The 18,018-nt window shown below is 31.8% G+C and overlaps 1 protein-coding gene across 1 annotated transcript in view; it reads right to left on the bottom strand.

Moving 5' to 3' along the window:
* LOC127702715 (DNA-directed RNA polymerase II subunit RPB1-like) overlaps window positions 1–18,018 on the bottom strand; it is a 519,640-nt gene that overhangs the window by 325,528 nt on the left and 176,094 nt on the right. The window lies entirely within an intron of this gene.

The following is an 18,018-nucleotide window of genomic DNA, read 5'->3' as shown; positions in this document are numbered from 1 at the left end:
TTTTGCATATAAGCAATGCTAAATGGTTGCTTGTTTAACATCCACTGGCAATTATTTAATGCATATTCAGGCTGGTGTTTTAAAAAGAGAGTTATGTAAATAAACATTATTTAAGGAAGGATTAATTCAATGTTCATTTTCAAGTGTGTTTATGTCATTTTCATTTGTTTAACTTAATTTCTATATGAAACATTATTTAACAAAAGTGGTAAAATTTTCATACCTGTATGGGTTTTGTTTCAATGCCTAATAAACCGTCCTTTTTGTCAATACTAAACCAAATAGCATTGCTTAGATAATGAACACGGGTATAAACCGTCGTGTACCTACTGAAAAACTTTTCTGGAACCACGATGTTGACATATGAAAAAATACAAAACGTAATGAAACACAAGTAATTACGAAGTTATTACAAAAATATTAATTCATTTGCAAACAGAGACTGCCGAATATGTATTGTGTCTACCTCTTCCTGTGTATAACTGAGTACAGTCACTGACAGTCCAGGGACTGAGTTGCTTCTGTCTTGGAGTTTAAAAGAAACATCCAGTTAAGAATAGTTTGGCCTGATCTAGTAATGTAATGTAATGTAAAACTTGCGAGTTCTTGAAATCATTTTCCAAATAACACAATTGCCATATACTAACCAAGCAAAACACATTATATTCTAATTTACAAAAATCAAGACATTGCACATTTTAATTCTTTGTCGACAACAAATGCAAATCATGAGTCGGGGAAAATATGAAAAAAATATTAAGATAGGAAAAGAACAGTTTAACTGAGATATGATGATTACTTCTAAAAAGCTCGTAAAAGTAAAATGTGTATGTTCTGTCAACCTGTTGTATATAAAACCTTTAGAGCATAAGTTGTTCTATTATTTTTTGACAAAATCGACTACGCATGCAATATGATAGAAATTTAATACACTTTGGCAGACGGTAAAATTGATTAAAATGCTACATGCATTCGAAAATCGTCCAATTGATTCAATATGTACTATCGTATAAGTTTATTTTCGATGTTGAATAATGCCTTACACATCGTTGTTTCTTTTTATATCAACATATTGGTGAAATTATCATTCGGGAATTAATTATAACCGTGCCCCATAATGAAAAACAAAAAAATCGGAAAGTCACATTTCATCGCGATTTTAAAAAAAATCTAGGGTAAAAATGATAGCATAATATTTAATCTATTACTATATCGATTTTCAGTCGTGAGTTGAGTCGGTCCATTAAATTATTCAAATAAGCGACTTTTGGATTCATTTTACAAACTTCAACAAAATTTTGAATTATTCGTAGTACTATGGATTTTCACCTTAGGAACAGAACACCTTAGCTGTATTTGGCAAAACCTTTTATGGAATTTTGAGTCCTCAATGCTCTTCAAATTCGTACTTTATTTGGCCTATTTTTATTTTCTCCAAAGAGAAAAACGACGAAAAAACACAATTCACAAAATACTACAAGAAAATAAATGATTGGACCACTTACAAATGAAACGTTTTTGCAGCCAAATACACATAAACAAAACATGTCAGAGCTTAAACAATGACGATTTTTACCAATTTTTTGCGTTTTTGTCTTGTATCTTAAAAAGTATAATAGATAGAAAGAAACTTCAAAAGCCAAAATGATCAACAAGTCAAGATCTACAAATAAGTCAAACATGCTCGAAATCGTAAATTGACTCCTTATTGAAGTTATTGCCTTTTAATGACGATTTTTTGCATTTTTGTTTTTTATTTGAAAACTATAAAAGATGGATAGAAACTTTATATAGCAAAAATGATCAGGTAGACAAGATCTACTAATAAGCCATCATGGCAGAAATCTTAACTCGACTTGTTATTGGAGTTACTTCCTAAGATGCTTTACCATTTATTGGAGTTTTTGCCTATTATCTTGAAAAGTATAATAGATACAAATTTAGATAGAAACTTTAAAAGCAAAAATGATCAGCAGGACAAGATCTACAAATATGTCAACATGACTGAAATTGTCGGTTAACTCTTTAAAGAGTTATTGCCCTTTCGTGATGATTTTTACCAAAAACTGACTATTGTTAAATATGTATCGTCATTATATTTCAAAGCGAAAAATATAACAAAGAACTGTTTTATGTCCAGTACCAAGTCAGGAATATGGCAGTTGTTTTCAAATAGTTCGTTTCTATGTGTGTTGTTTTTGTTACACTTCGGTGTTCCTGTTGTTCATTTGTTTTCCTCTTATAGTTGATGTGTTTCCCTCGGTTTTGGTTTATAACCCGGATTTGTTTTCTCTCATTCGATTTATGACTTTTGAACACCGGTATACTACTGTTGCCTTTATTTATTAATAATTTAAACGATTTTTTTTATAAACAATGCATTTAATAGTATTTTGTAAGTTCATCAGTCGTGACGATATAATTTTGATACCACTTTGATCAAATAGACTCGTTTAGCAGATTAAAGTTTTTTAATCAATTTTATTTTTTAAATTTCGTATCCATATACGTTTATTAAATGAAAAAAAACAATCAGCTAACCGAGTCCCTGTGGTGTGAACAATAATCATACTCTTTTTCTGACACCGTCTTTATATCTATTTGTACTGATTACTGTATATATTTTATAATTAACAAGGGGCACATTCAATCTGTTTTGCTCTCCATAGAACAGTAAATATATATATAGATTTTGTAAGTAGTCTGGAACATATTAATTTGGCACATCCTGATTACTTTTCATTGAAGACGCCAGTCAGCCCTCTACAGGAGAATCTATACCAGATCTATATTGGACTTTTGTTTTATTGAAAAATTTTTGATCCGCTGACCAAGTCCCTGTGGTTCAACCATATTCTTTTCTGACACCGTCTTTATAATTATTTTTGGCTGATTTCTGACTATATTTCATATTTAACAAGGGACACATTCAATCTCCTTTGCTGTCAATAGGACAATAAAAAATGAAAACAACAAGTTATAAATTGCATTCGTCCAAAGCACTTTTCTGGACTTACCTTCATCTGGAACGCTCAAAGTTGAATATTTTAAAGCCAAGCATGTATAAAAACCAAAACAATTAAAGAGCAACATCGAAAAGGACGAAGAAAATAGCCAAATCCATCTAAGGTCAACTTTTCCTGAGTGAGTTTAAACCTAAGTTTCTTTATATTAAACGGACAATTTTAGAAAGGTTTGTTATAAATCATGTCAGTACCGAATTAATGACTACTGGGCTGATGGTACCCTACGGGACTGATAGTCCACCTGCAGAGGTATCATACAATCTGTATTGCTCTCCACATGACAGTAAATATAGAGATAGATTTTGGTAATCTGGAAGAAAATTTATGGACGCCATCACGAGTTGGTTGACAGTTACGGAATATCTGTTTCGAAGATGACGACAGATATGTTCCAATTGTCGTACCCACAACTCCGTCCACTTTTTCTCGAATATGACCCAGCGAATTAGACTAATCATCAGGTTTAAACTTTCATGAGCAACACGACGGGTGCCACATGTGAGCAGGACCTGCTTACTCCTCCGGGAGCACCTGAGATCAGCCCCGGTTTGTATGGGGTTCGTGTTGCTCAGTCTTAAGTTTTATATGTTGTGATTAGTGTACTGTTGTTTGTTTTTTGGTCTTTTTCTCCTTTTTTTGCCATGGCGTTATCTGTTTATTTTCGACTGATGAGTTTGAATGTACTTTATGTATCTTTCTCCTCTCTTTTACAATTTGTACTATTTCAGTGAAATCTTCGAAATACCCAAAATGACAGGAAAACAACATTGTAAAATATACGATTATTGAACACAATATTTAACAAAAGTGGTATAAAATGTTTATTTATAAGTAAAAAATCACACTTATCCTATTCGTGTGATGCTTTATTTGTCAAATACTTTATATTAGTGTTGTCAACGGTTAACCAACCGGTTAATCTGTTGACCGTCGGAAGGACCGAATATCGAATACCAAAAACGTTAACCGGTTAACCGGACCTTTTTCAATTTTAATAGATCAGATATAAACGTGTATTGAAATCATTAGTAATTTCTGTTGAATTTTAAAATGATCGTCGGGGTGCTTAATTTGACAGATCAATTATCCAGAATATTGATTGCTTTAATTGTTCAACTTGAAAACATAACAATTTTTTCAAAATTAGTAAGCACAAGGACAACTTGTCTATCAGCTTGGGGCAAGATCTAAAGTAAAGATAATTAGCATACGATTATTTTTTATATTTGTTCGCCGTTTGAATTTACGATATACTTCATTATTTTAATTTTTTAATTAATATTGCGTAGACCTACATGTAAATATGCTACCTCCATCGTCCAAGTCATACTTTAAACAAAATGTCGACTCAAAAAAACAAAAAAACTACAAAACATGTAAAGGGAATTAATGTATACTGGGTGGTACGGGTTAAACGTTATTCATCTCAAATTGAAACAGTCCACAGAATTTTGGAGACACCAGAGAAAATGAAATAATCAAAGGTTTAAGACAATGCCAATTCGAAAAGATCAAGAAGATTTTCAACTCCTCAATCTGCAGTTATAACAAACGCCGTAGTAGATATGGTAGTATTGGATTATTTAAAGTAAAACTCACCAGGAATGCTCGAAAAACTTTAATGTATCGTATCATAAAACCAGCATTTGTAGAGTACTGTAGATAAGGCCTATAAACATCAAATTAACTACCGGTTAACCGGTTAATCGGTCGAAAGATTATCCGAATAATCGGTTAGGCAAAACTGTTCAATTTGACAACACTACTTTATATTCGTTTGCGCTTGGCAAATTAGAATATAAATGTGTTGTCACATGTTGTAGTATCGGTCAAATATGGTTTTACTATAAACACGTGTCTGTGTTAATGTTAGTTATGATTTGATGGCATATACCCGCGATGTGGATTTTACGGGTATATGCAGCTAATGAAATTCGTGATAAGCATGAATACGTATTACTTTGATGAGAAGTTTGTTGAAGCATTTGAAGTTTGTCGAAGTTTGAAAATCAGTTTGTGTTGCAGCAGTTCGTAATTATGTTGACTTAGCCATTCGCTCTTTTCAAGCTGACTGCTTTCTTTATTAATTTGAACAATATAGTTCATCAGTTTAGTATGCATGAATATACAATTTACAACTTGTACAGCGTTAACAAAAGTAACAAAAAGATAGATAATAAACGTTGGAGATATTAGTCACATTTTTAACAGTTTGTGAACTTGTAAGTTTCAAAAACCATATAATATAAATATTGTTTAGCACTGGAACGTATATAATAAGTAATTTCCAAAATTACAAAGTTCGTGATTGTTTTCGACAGAAAGTAACGTTAATAACTTATAAGTTGAAGGTCTAGACCAATAATATTTCTTGATACACTTTTTACGTGTATCAGTATATTCTAGACATTGTAAAATAATAAGAAATTCATCCTCCTTCTACAATAAGATCACACACATAGTAATGGAATTCTATGCGACTGTCATACAAGTGAGAGGTTTAGCTAGCTATAAAACCAGGTTTTATCCACCATGTTCATCATAAGGAAATGCCTGCACCAAGTCAGGAATATGACAGTTGTTTTCCATTCGTTTGATGTGTTTGAGATTTTAATTTTGCCATTTGTTAAGGGACTTACCATTTTGAATTTTCCTTGAATTTTGGTATTTTTGTTATTTTACACATTCTTCTATTTCTACTAATTCTATAAAAACTACAAGTCAATATATAGATTGTGTGAGGACAAACGAATTTTCGTTACTCATTTACGAGACAATACAGGAACACATTTTCGTAAATACAATTGTAGTTCTACATAGACAAAACATACTTACATATTGTAAACTTTGTTGATGTGTCATGGGTAAAATGTAACTCTTGCTTAGTTTGGTCATATAACCGTTGTTAGGGAATTTGTATGTGAATCGTAAAGTAAAACCATATATGTTTCGGTATGACATTTTTCATTATATTAGTTTCATCAGGAATAGAATCTCTCGTGGATATAAAAGTTACATAATTAATGATAAATATCTCCATATATAAGGCACTGTCGTCCAGATTACCTTACCTGAGTGTGTTAACTAGAAAAAGACGCACATCTAATACAAAATGGTTCACAAGCTGATGATGCTATAGAAAAAACGATGATGGTAACATTTCGAGTGAAATTCCTGTTACTGTGATATGTTTTGCAATCTCAAAAGGTAAGTTTTAAACGCAATATGGGGAAGCTTGCTTTTTCTAATTTCCTTTAAATTTTTTGATAAAAAAAAATGAAAAGATCTGTGAACAATTATTCCAAATCGTATTATAGTAGACTGTTTCCCTGTCTTGTATAAATGATAATGTTCAGTAGACAAACTTGAAAATAGCCATCATTTTTAAAAACATTATCAACAGTTCTATTTGATATTCATTGTACTAGGACTCGTAACTGCTTTGCTACTAAGTTTTATGGCAAATTCACAGGAATCGTTTTTAAAACACATATGGAAGCCAGGTATCCCATCAGTTATTGGCCATGTGAAAAGTATTACTTTAAAAAAAGAGCCCTGTAAAATTTATTTGTGTTTCACAAAGTTTTGTTCTATAAATATAGAATGTTGTCAAGAGTATTATTAAGTTTTTTATCTTATTATTTCCCGTGTTTCCTAAATTTCCCAATATCCATGTTTAATGAAATTATTATTAGTGTTTTGTTATAAATCCAATCAACGAGTTTAATTCATAAATCTGATATTATATGGCATGTCCAAATATCTGCTCAATAGATGCATTGCAGAAAGTACATTTATCTGTTTGTTTTATCTTAATTTTGAATAAAAATGCATTTATGCCTATAATTTTGTGTATTATTCAATATTAGAACCAATGAAGTTTGGAACTTTTTGTGGTGTAAAAAGACATACTGTGCACTTTTTTCAAATCGAAATTATTATTTAATCTTAAGAATCATTTATCTTCACAGTTAAGTCTAGTACTATTTTGTTTCTAGTAAAACATTATATATATATATATCTTTTGGGCCTTTGTTTGATTAAAAAATGTTCTTATATTATTTTGAAGAATTGGTCCATGAGTTTTACAAAGACTGTCTATAGGAATATTATTTTTGAGAGATTTTTTATATGGTTTGATAGCTGATATTACCCCCTTATACGAAAGAAAGTTAGATTTGATTTTATAAATTTTTTTGGAATAGTTCAAAAGACATTAATTTACCCTCATCATCTAGCAGATTTTGTATTAACATGATCCCTTTATCAACCCAGTCTTTATAGAGAACAAATGTCTTTCCTATCTAATTTTTTTCTTTATTCCAGACTGAGTCTGATAGAAGCTGTTCTTCTTTTTTTTTTTGGTATAAGTTTATTTTATGATTCTGTCCATGCTTTAAAAACCTCTTTCCAAAAAAAGTTTTTACATCAGTTTGGTCCACTTCAAAAAAACTACGCTTCCAATATTGATATTTTCTGTGTTTTTTACTAGCCTTTTAAGTTTTGTATTGTTTTAACAACCGTCGAACCCATGTTAGTTTCAGCCCTTTAATATGTTTTTCAATGTATAGCACTTTCAGTCCTCTAAATTTATGATCCCGACATAATATTTCTCTTTTTATCTTGTAAGACTTGTTTTCCCAAATTAATGAATAAATTGTACTCATAAATTGTTTAAGAGTATAATAGCTCGGCTCATGTAATGTTAAAAGAGATGATTTAATTTTAAAATAATTGGTGTCTTGATTATTGTTATTTTTCCAACTTGTGTTAGTGTTTGTTTAGACTAAATTTTTATTATATTTTCAATTTCTTTAAAATCTGGGTAATTATTCAACAATATCATTTTTCGCAAGTTGACCGGAAAGTTTATACATAGTAGTGTAAACCTACTGGAACCCCAATCCGAGCTTCACTTACACACATTGGGTCCAGACTTTTGTTTCTATACCTATCCACACCACCTTTGTTTTGTCTAAGTTCACATTGAAACAAGACATTTCAATCATATTTATACAATAAGGGGAGAGATGCATCAAGAGATTCTGGTACCATCAAGTATAATTGAAGTGTCATCTGTATATTGAGAGATTAAATTTTCTGTATCATTTATTTTAATCCCCTTTATTTCTTTATTTTTTCTGATTAATATTCCAAGTATTTCTGCACATAAAAGAAAGATGCATGGTGATACAAACAATTTTTAGAAACTGCAAAACTTATATCTATGTAAAAAGTCCTTATTCAGTGTTTTATAGAGGGGCCAAAATTGAAAAATTCTTATCTGTTTTCAATGAAATTCCATGATGCAGAGTCAAAAGCTATGAGAAAGAGCAGTGCAGGTTAATAATTTAGTTTATCATTTATAAGACTTGTATTTTCGCCTATGAACCTATCTGATCGCTGTTTATAATTAATTGTAAAACTGATAATACGCTCTGCTATGCAGTCCAATGCTTTTTAGCTCACCTGACCTCAAAGGTCAAGTGAGCTTTTCTCATCACTTTGCGTCCGTCGTCCGTCGTCCTGCGTCCGTCGTCCGTAAACTTTTACAAAAATCTTCTCCTCTGAAACTACTGGGCCAAATGCACCCAAACTTAAACACAATCATCATTCAAGTATCTAGTTTAAAAAATGTGTCCGATGACCCCGCTAACCAACCAAGATGGCCGCCATGGCTAAAAATAGAACATAGAGGTAAAATGTAGATTTTGGCTTATATCTCTGAAACCAAAGCATTTAGAGTAAATCTGACAGGGTAAAACTGATTATTAGGTCAAGATCTATCTGCCCTTAAATTTTCAGACAAATCTGACAACCTGTTGTTGGGTTGCTGCCCCTGAATTGGTAATTTTAAGGAAATTTTGCAGTTTTTGGTTATTATCTTGAATATTATTATAGATAGAGATAAACTGTAAACAGCAATAATGTTCAGCAAAGTAAGATCTACAAATAAGTTGTCATGACCAAAATTGTCAGTCGACCCCTTTAGGAGTTATTGCCCTTAATAGTCAATTTTTAACAATTTTTTGTAAATTTTTGTAATCTTTTACAAAAATCTTCTTCTCTGAAACTACTGAGACAAATTTAACCATACTTGGCCATAATCATTATTAGGGTATCTAGTTTAAAAAATATGTCCTATGACCCCGCCTTTCAACCATCATGGCCGACTTGGTTAAAAATAGAACATAGGGGTGAAATGCAGTTTTTGGTTTATATCTCTGAAACTAAAGCATTTAGAGCAAATCTGACAGGCAGCAAAAATGTTCATCAGATTTAGATTTATCTGCCCTGAAATTTTCAGACGAATCCGACAACCCGTTGTTGGGTTGCTGCCCCTGAGTTAGTAATTTTACAAAAATTTTGCAGTTTTTTGTTTTTATCTTAGATATCATTATAATATCTAATATCTAATACTATTAATTATGATTTTAACCTTATTTTACATGATTTCCAAAGCATCAGTAAATACAGGTGAGCGACACAGGCTCTTGAGAGCCTCTAGTTGTTTTATTCACACTAGTTTACTTCTTATTAATGAATGTCGTAAACCCCAGCTATACATGTAATTAGAAATCAATATTATAGTTAATGTGCTCCTATACATAGGAGGAAGATAAATAGAAAGAACTTATTGTGTTTCCTTTCAGTGTAATATCTAGAGCATATGGATTTGATTTAAAGCTTTTACATTTAAGTAATAACAAAATTGTTATCTCCACCAGAAATGTATTAAAAGGTTCAAATTTTCTATTCTCATCCTCTCTGTGGAGACACTCCACTTCCTGGCTGGCGCATTGTCGGGCAGGCAGGTTCTTCCTTACACTGAAGGTTGCAAGCTGACCTGCTCAGGCAGGAACTCAAAATTTTATTTTGTATGCTGAGTGTTTCTCAAGGGCCAAAACTGATTTGATTGTTTATAATAGAATTATTATTCTAACATATCTTTCTGCTTTAAGCCAGTGTGACTTGCAAGTATTATGTTTTGGTTAACACACAGATATCCCTTATGTAAAATTTGGTTAAGTTGTGTTTGGAGTTGGTCATTGGTGTACAATGCTTAAATATGTGGGTTGCTGTCTTGACTTTAATTGAGATTTGCTCAATCAGGAGAGTTTACTTGAACTAAATATTGGACATTAGGATTTCTCATCAATACACACAGGAAATAATCAGGACTTCTTATCGATACACACAGAAAATAATTTACCTAAATTACAGCTGTAAAATACAGGTTGATGTGATCATTAAACTTTTCATTTCATCAATGGAAGGCTTACATTATGAAACTTTGCTCTTTGGAATAGGTAAATAAATATAACTCAAAATATTTAGTAAGCCTGCCATTGGTGACCTACAATGTTTTGTTCACTGACACTATACATTTATAAAAGTCTTTGCATACCACTCAGACACAAATAATAAACAACCACCTTATTAAACTACAGAAAATATTTCCACCTAACGAGATTTCAGAAAAGATTAGAGACTACAAGAAAATTACATTATGAGACTATTATACATACTGACTACATACAACAGGTTTGAATAAAAATTGTTTTAAAATGATTTCTTCAGGATATTTGATATTTGCAAACAGAAAATCTTTTAATCAGGACATAGAATTGTATGTCAAGCTTGACTGGCTTCAACTTTCTGTGGTACAATTAACAAACAATCCTGGAATTATTACTATTCAATCAAATGTAATGTGTTGATAGCTGCCATTGGCACGGTAAATAAGCAAATTCTAATTTCAATTGTTTACCTTTTCAAAGGAAAAACACTGAGAAAATCGAAAGTATATTTGACTTCTAAATACCAGAAACAATACCAGATAGAAATACGGGTGAAAATGGGTCATTTTAAGCTCACCTGGCCCGAAGGGCCAAGTGAGCTTTTCTCATCACTTGGCGTCCATCGTCCGTCGTCGTCGTCGTCGTCGTCCGTCGTCATTAGCTTTTTACAAAAATCTTCTCCTCTGAAACCACTGGGCCAAATTTGACCAAACATAGCCACAATCATTATTAGTGCAACCAAGATGGCCGCCATGGCTAAAAATAGAACATAGGGGTAAAATGTAGATTTTGGCTTATATCTCTGAAACCAAAGCATTTAGAGCAAATTTGACCGGGTAAAATTGATTATGAGGTCAAGATCTATCTGCCCTGAAATTTTCAGACAAATCTGACAACCTGTTGTTGGGTTGCTGCCCCTGAATTGGTAATTTTAAGGAAATTTTGCAGTTTTTGGTTATTATCTTGAATATTATTATAGATAGAGATAAACTGTAAACAGCAATAATGTTCAGCAAAGTAAGATCTACAAATACGTTTATCTGACCAAAATTGTCAGTCTACCTCTTTAGGAGTTATTGCCCTTAATAGTCAATTTTTAACAATTTTTTGTAAATTTTTGTAATCTTTTACAAAAATCTTCTTCTCTGAAACTACTGAGACAAATTTAACCATACTTGGCCATAATCATTATTAGGGTATCTAGTTTAAAAAATTTGTCCGATGACCCCGCCTTCCAACCATCATGGCCGACTTGGTTGAAAATAGAACATAGGGGTAAAATGCAGTTTTTTGGTTATATCTCTGAAACTAAAGCATTTAGAGCAAATCTGACTGGTGGCAAAGATGTTCATCAGATTTAGATTTATCTGCCCTGAAATTTTCAGACGAATCCGACAACCCGTTGTTGGGTTGCTGCCCCTGAGTTAGTAATTTTACTAAAATTTTGCAGTTTTTTGTTATTATCTTAGATATCATTATAGTATCTAATATCTAATACTATTAATTATGATTTTAACCTTATTTTACATGATTTCCAAAGCATCAGTAAATACAGGTGAGCGACACAGGCTCTTGAGAGCCTCTAGTTTATTTGTAGTATTTAATAGTCTTATTGGTCTCCAGTTCTGTATGAACTGTCTTGGTTTATCTCCTTTTGGTATACAGGTTATAATATCTTGTCTTTGAGTAATTGACAATTCCCCTTTTCATAACCATAAATTATCGATCGAGATACGAATTTCCTATAGTTATCCGAAAGAATTTAAAAAAATCATTTGTGTAACCATCTGACTCGGGGCTTTTTTTCATTTTTCATTCGTCGCAAAGCTGTTTTCATTTCAATATAAGTAATTTCATCCTCCAAAGAGTCTTATATTAGTATAATTAAGTTTTTTATTATCAATATCAGAGATTAACGTTTTTCAGACTTTCTGTTTTGTTATATAGTCTTTTATAATAAATATTTGCCTCCTTTAATATCTTATCCTGATTGCGTCACCTTTTTCATTGACTAATTTTGAATAGTTTTGTTTCTAAATTCAGAAAAAAAAAGATTTATGATGTAGGACCCCTCTTTTTTTTCTTGCCTTAATACTTTAGGATCTGATATTTTTTCAATATCAGTAAAGATTACTTCTGTTAAGATTTATTCTTCTAATTTTTCAATTTCTTCTGATAGTATTCTTTCCTTCCAATCTTGATTTTTTATGGAAGTATATGAAATTGATTTTCCTTTAATTTCTGTTAATAAAGTTTCTAAAAAGAGTTGATCATTTATAGTTAATTAAATTTTCAATTCATTTGTCTGTTCGAAAGTTTCTCTGTTATATATATTAATGATGCATATTGTTCTTTTACTTTATTTATAGTCTCTTGACAAGCAATTGGATATCTAATGGCATGTAGAAGTGAATTGTTAATTTTAATCATGTACATTTTGATTATGCCTTACAGTATTAAAGAAATATATTCTCGCTTGTTTAATGGGATTACTTTTTCTTTAAGTATTTTTTTTAAATTCAGGGTACATTTCCCTTAAGGGTTCTGTTAACTCATCAATTTCTATTTCAAAAATCCAAAATTTTCTCTTTTACTTTCGGGTTATTCACATTTCGGTAATTGTGTGTATATAGACATCAATATGCATTTGTTTTCTTTATTTGTAAATAGGTAATTTTGCTTTAAACCGAAGTTTTAGTACATGACATTTTGTCTTCTCTTTGAAATTGTCTTCAGTTATAATATTTAAAATAGCTCCCGCCGTGATATATCCTTTTTGTGCTTATGCGTTGTAAAGCAATCGCCAATCAATCAATTGTTTCATAGGAATGTGTAGTGACGGACGCCATCACGAGTTGGTTGACCGTTGTGGAATATTCGTTTCACAGATGATAGCGGATATGTTCCAATTGTCGTAACCACAATCCCGTCCCCTTTTCTCCGAATGTGACCTACCGACTTAGATTTTGTACCGGGTTTGTACTAACATGAGTAACACGACGGGTGCCACATGTGGAGCAGGATTTGCTTACTCTTCCGGAGCACCTGAGATCACCCCCAGTTATTAGTGGAGCTCGTGTTGCTCAGTCTTTAGTTTTCTATGTTGTGTTTTGTGTACTCTTATTTATCTGTTGGTCTTTTCTTTTTTTAGCCATGGCGTTGTCAGTTTATTTTCGACTAATGAGTTTGAATGTCCCTTTGGTACCTTTCGCCTCTCTTTAACTATGCATATCCGTATACTGAAAATATTCAATCTGCTACCGAGTACCTGTAGACTGAACAATAATCATATTCTTTTTTGACAACTTCTTTATAATTATCTTTGCTGATTCCTGTGTATATGTCATAATTGACATATTCATAATCTGTTTTGCTCTCCATAGGACAGTAGATATATTTGCTCACTATAGGACAGTTAATTTGTTTGCTCTCTATAGGACAGTAAATAACTTTGCTCTCCATAGGACAGTACATATCTTTGCTCACCATAGTTTTCAACAATTTACTGATCGACATAAAATCAAATTGTTCCTTTTCATACAAAATTCCAAATTTTACAATATTTTGTAAAATTTGGAATCGCAGGACGTATCTTACTCAAATGAATTGAATTAATGTGTATCTAAACGATACAATTTAGCTTTACATCCAATAGGATTTTGTTCTTGATTTAGAATTGAATGTATATTTTTAATAAATATTCAAATTTAGTCAATATCTGTCAAAAATACGGTTTCGTGTTATCTTCAGGCGTTTATAATTTACTGAGAATGCACATATTAGGCTGTAATACTTTGAATTTAAGTTATTATTAAAATACTGTTTGAAAATAACCCTCTTGTGAAATAAATTCACACGACTTAGAGGCTACCTATAAATCGCATTCGCATTCCTCCCTTGGCCATAAGATGCAACATATGATGCTGCATCGACATAATTTGAAATTTTCTCAATTGAGTGAATCACTTCATAACAAAAATGTTGATTGATTAATTGTGACCTACCGAGTTAAACCTATCATCGGTTTTGTACTTACATGAGCAATACGACAATTGCCACATGTCTGCTTAATCTCCGAGAGCACCTGATATCACCCCTCCCCCTTTTTTGGTGGGGTTCGCGTTGCTCAGTCTTTAGTTTTCTATGTTTTGTTTTGTAAACAGTTGTTTGTCTTTTGATCGTTTTTCGTTTTATGTCTTAGCTTATTTAGTTTTTTTTCGACTTTCAGTTTTAATATCACAATGATATCTTTCGCCTCACTTTAAATTCCATTTTGTTTTTGCAAACAAATAAATAACAAATCAATAAAACATTTTACATTAATTAAATGCCAATTCATTGGATACCCTCGACATACAACTAAAAAAAAGGTCAGAAAATCATGATCTAGTCATAACTCTACCAACTAATGCCAGACTGGGTGAGTGAAATACTGGATATTTATACAAACGTTTGTAGATATGATATATTTAAATAGATGGATATACAGTCTCCAGAAAGCCTATATATTATCTTTTATAGACCTATATTGGAATATAGGAACATAATTTGGGATAACTGTACAAAAAAAGAATCAGATCTATTTGAGTCTGTACAATTACATTCTACTAGACTTATAACTGGACTTAGAAAAGGAACTTATTGATAAAAGTTGTATAAGGAATAAGGTAAATATTCTCTCCAGAGTAGGCGACAGGAAAACAATTATTGTTTTCCCATAAAATTATTTCTGGAGATATTCCCAATAACTTTGCTGCAGATGTCTTGTATGCAAACCCTTATGTCCAGTATGGTCTGCGAAATTAAAAAAAATAACAACTCCTCGGTGTTGAACAACAACCTATAAATACAGTTTCATCCCACACTCTTGAAAAGTGGACCTCACTTGATGGAGAAGTCAAAAATACTATAAGCTGTACGGGATTCAAAAGAAAGCTGAATGAGGATAAAGGTCCATGTCCAGTATACTTTTCCATTGATTCATGAAAAACGATATAATGCACAGTCAGCCAGTTGTGAAGTGAGACTAGTGATCTAAAACATCATCGTTTCAGTGATCCTTCGTTGGAACAGCTCTGGGTGAGCCTGTGAAGCCAAGGTAGAAGATAATTGATTCTTCGTTGGACAGCTCTGTGTGTGTCTGTGGATACCAGGTAGAAGATAATTTGCTGTTCTTTTGATGTATATCAATTTTACATTTATCATAGATATGCGCCCTTTCGAAAACTGAGGATATTAAACAATATCAATCTTGATTTCCTACTACAGAGTTGCTCATATCTAAATATTGATGAAAACTCAGAGATATCTATTATGTTCAACAATATATTTAAGAAACTGGAAGATTTTTCTAATTTCTGTTGTAATACTATTATGTTAACTGTTTAAAATTGACAAATATAATATCGTATACAAAGCATTAATCAAACTGCGTTAGCATTTTTTTGTGAATATATTTAAACAATATTTCATATTATTTTTCTATAAATACTTTTGTTATAAGCAAAGCACTGCGAGCGATGTTGGGCAGTTAATCGAAAACCAAGACAGAAATAATGATGAAAGTTTTGAAAAAGTTGGTTTAATTATTTATCACAGCTTGTTATATCTCAAGTATCAACATTTTGTTTTGTACTGTACTGTCTTTCACCATCCTATACACTGTTGTTGACCACTATACCACGTGTCTTAAGAAGTCCAAGACTTGTCATCAGTTGACATAAGCAGAACTAGCAATTGTCATTTTTACCTGACCATGAATAATGCCTGGATCTAAAAATGTATCACATGCATTTTCTTTATTTATATGGACCACCAATATTGAAGCAAATGTAAAAATATATTCGTTTTCTTCTCAAGGTATGTTTTTTAATCATATGAGTAAAAGGAGGAACTGGGTATACATTAATATTATTGCAAAAAAGAATGACAAAAATACCAAGCTCCAATACAAATTAAAACAGGTTTGAAAAATTCTGACAACATCAAACGCTATCAATCAAAGGAACAAGTGAAAAAGGCAGCAAAACTCAAATGTCACCTGTTTATCAATGACACCATTTTGAGGTTATTTTCGGTCTTTGATTATATTTCGTGGTGTGTCGTTACATCTTGTCTGATGCTTTCACATATGAGCTGTGTCGGATAGAAATCGACCTTATGCAAGTGCACGTATTCATGTATATAATTACATTACATGTATGTTTCATTTCATTATAAAACGTTATTTTGATTTGTAAACAGCAATTTCGCGTCACTCTGAAATTAACCTTCATTTCAAAATGAAATGTAACATTCATGATCACACGAGCTTCCACAATAAAGTGCACAGGTAAAAAAAAGAAACACTTGATAGAAATCGTGTTTTCATGATCATTGCAAAAACATGTAATTATAAGTATTGAATGTTTCTTTTGGTAATTTTATAGGGATGTAAAAGCATTGACCGTGCGCACATTTTCAGAATGAAGAGCATCCGCGCTTCATACAAAATGTACTTCGGTCAACGCTTTTACATATACGAAATAAAAGATGAACTTTGGTCTGTTTTAAAGGGTTCTTATGTCAACTCAATTTTCAAACAGTTACAGACTTTGTATAGAGATTTCTTCAACCCGACATATGTTAACAGATGTAATGATATTCATTTGCAAAAGATCGGCTTCAATCCAACGCAGCTGATATAATAATGATGGCACTATTAATTGCAACAGCTTAAAAATTAAATTAACAGTCTGATGTAGGAATTTGATTTATGCAGAAATATTTTCATTACAATTATGGAGTCCTACTGCGATGTATGGTTTAATTCTACTAAAAGTACTTAACTTTTCGTATAAATGCTGCGCCATTTCTAGTTAGATCCGTACATGTACATATAGGTGTTACTGTGCACCGGCTATAACAAATGGAACGATCCAGAAATTCGGGTCGTCAAATTTTGTGGAGATCGGTTTGAAAATTTATTTGCATACCTCACTTCGGATACTGAAGAGGCACTGATCGAGGTAATCGCTGCAAAATGCAATGACAGCAGCTTGCTTTGGCAGGCTCAGTTATGTCGTAAGACAGAATAATATAATAGGAAGGAATGAAAATTGAAGAACTCGCATTAAGTTATCAATGCATGACTGTCAAATATTACTACGTTTAAATGACTCTTTAATATGTACGATTCACACAAAAAAAAACTTGTGAAGGGCTCGATCGAGCTTTATTAAAATATAGACGAAAAACTGAACTGTTATCAAACACATTTGTATGCATAAACCACAATCATCTCTAACCAAACAATAAGAAGTTAATGATTAAGTATATTTACTTTTACATCATCAGAATCCTCCAAAGTTACTATTCGTTTTCTTCTAAAACTGGCCGCCAAAAAATAGTGATGCGTCTTTAGCCATCTGTCAAATGTAAACGACTTGTATATAGAAATTTTCGGTGAAGTAATGTTTCATACAATTGCTCTATAGTATCTTTAAGATAATAAACATTGAAAGACTTTTTATTGAGCACAATATCCTGTGTGCAACGTCATTTTTTTTTTATTATGGGTTGTTCGTCGATCGTTTAAAAAATGAAAACAACACGTTATAAATGTCATGCGTCCGAAGCGTTTTCCTGTGTTTACCTTCATCAGGAACGCTCAAAGCCGAATATTTGAAAGCCAATGATGTATAAGAACCAAA

The sequence above is a fragment of the Mytilus californianus genome, unplaced genomic scaffold (assembly GCF_021869535.1).
Source record: "Mytilus californianus isolate M0D057914Y unplaced genomic scaffold, xbMytCali1.0.p SCAF_5, whole genome shotgun sequence".
Lineage (NCBI taxonomy): Eukaryota > Metazoa > Mollusca > Bivalvia > Mytilida > Mytilidae > Mytilus > Mytilus californianus.
This window is presented reverse-complemented; position numbering and strand designations above follow the sequence as displayed.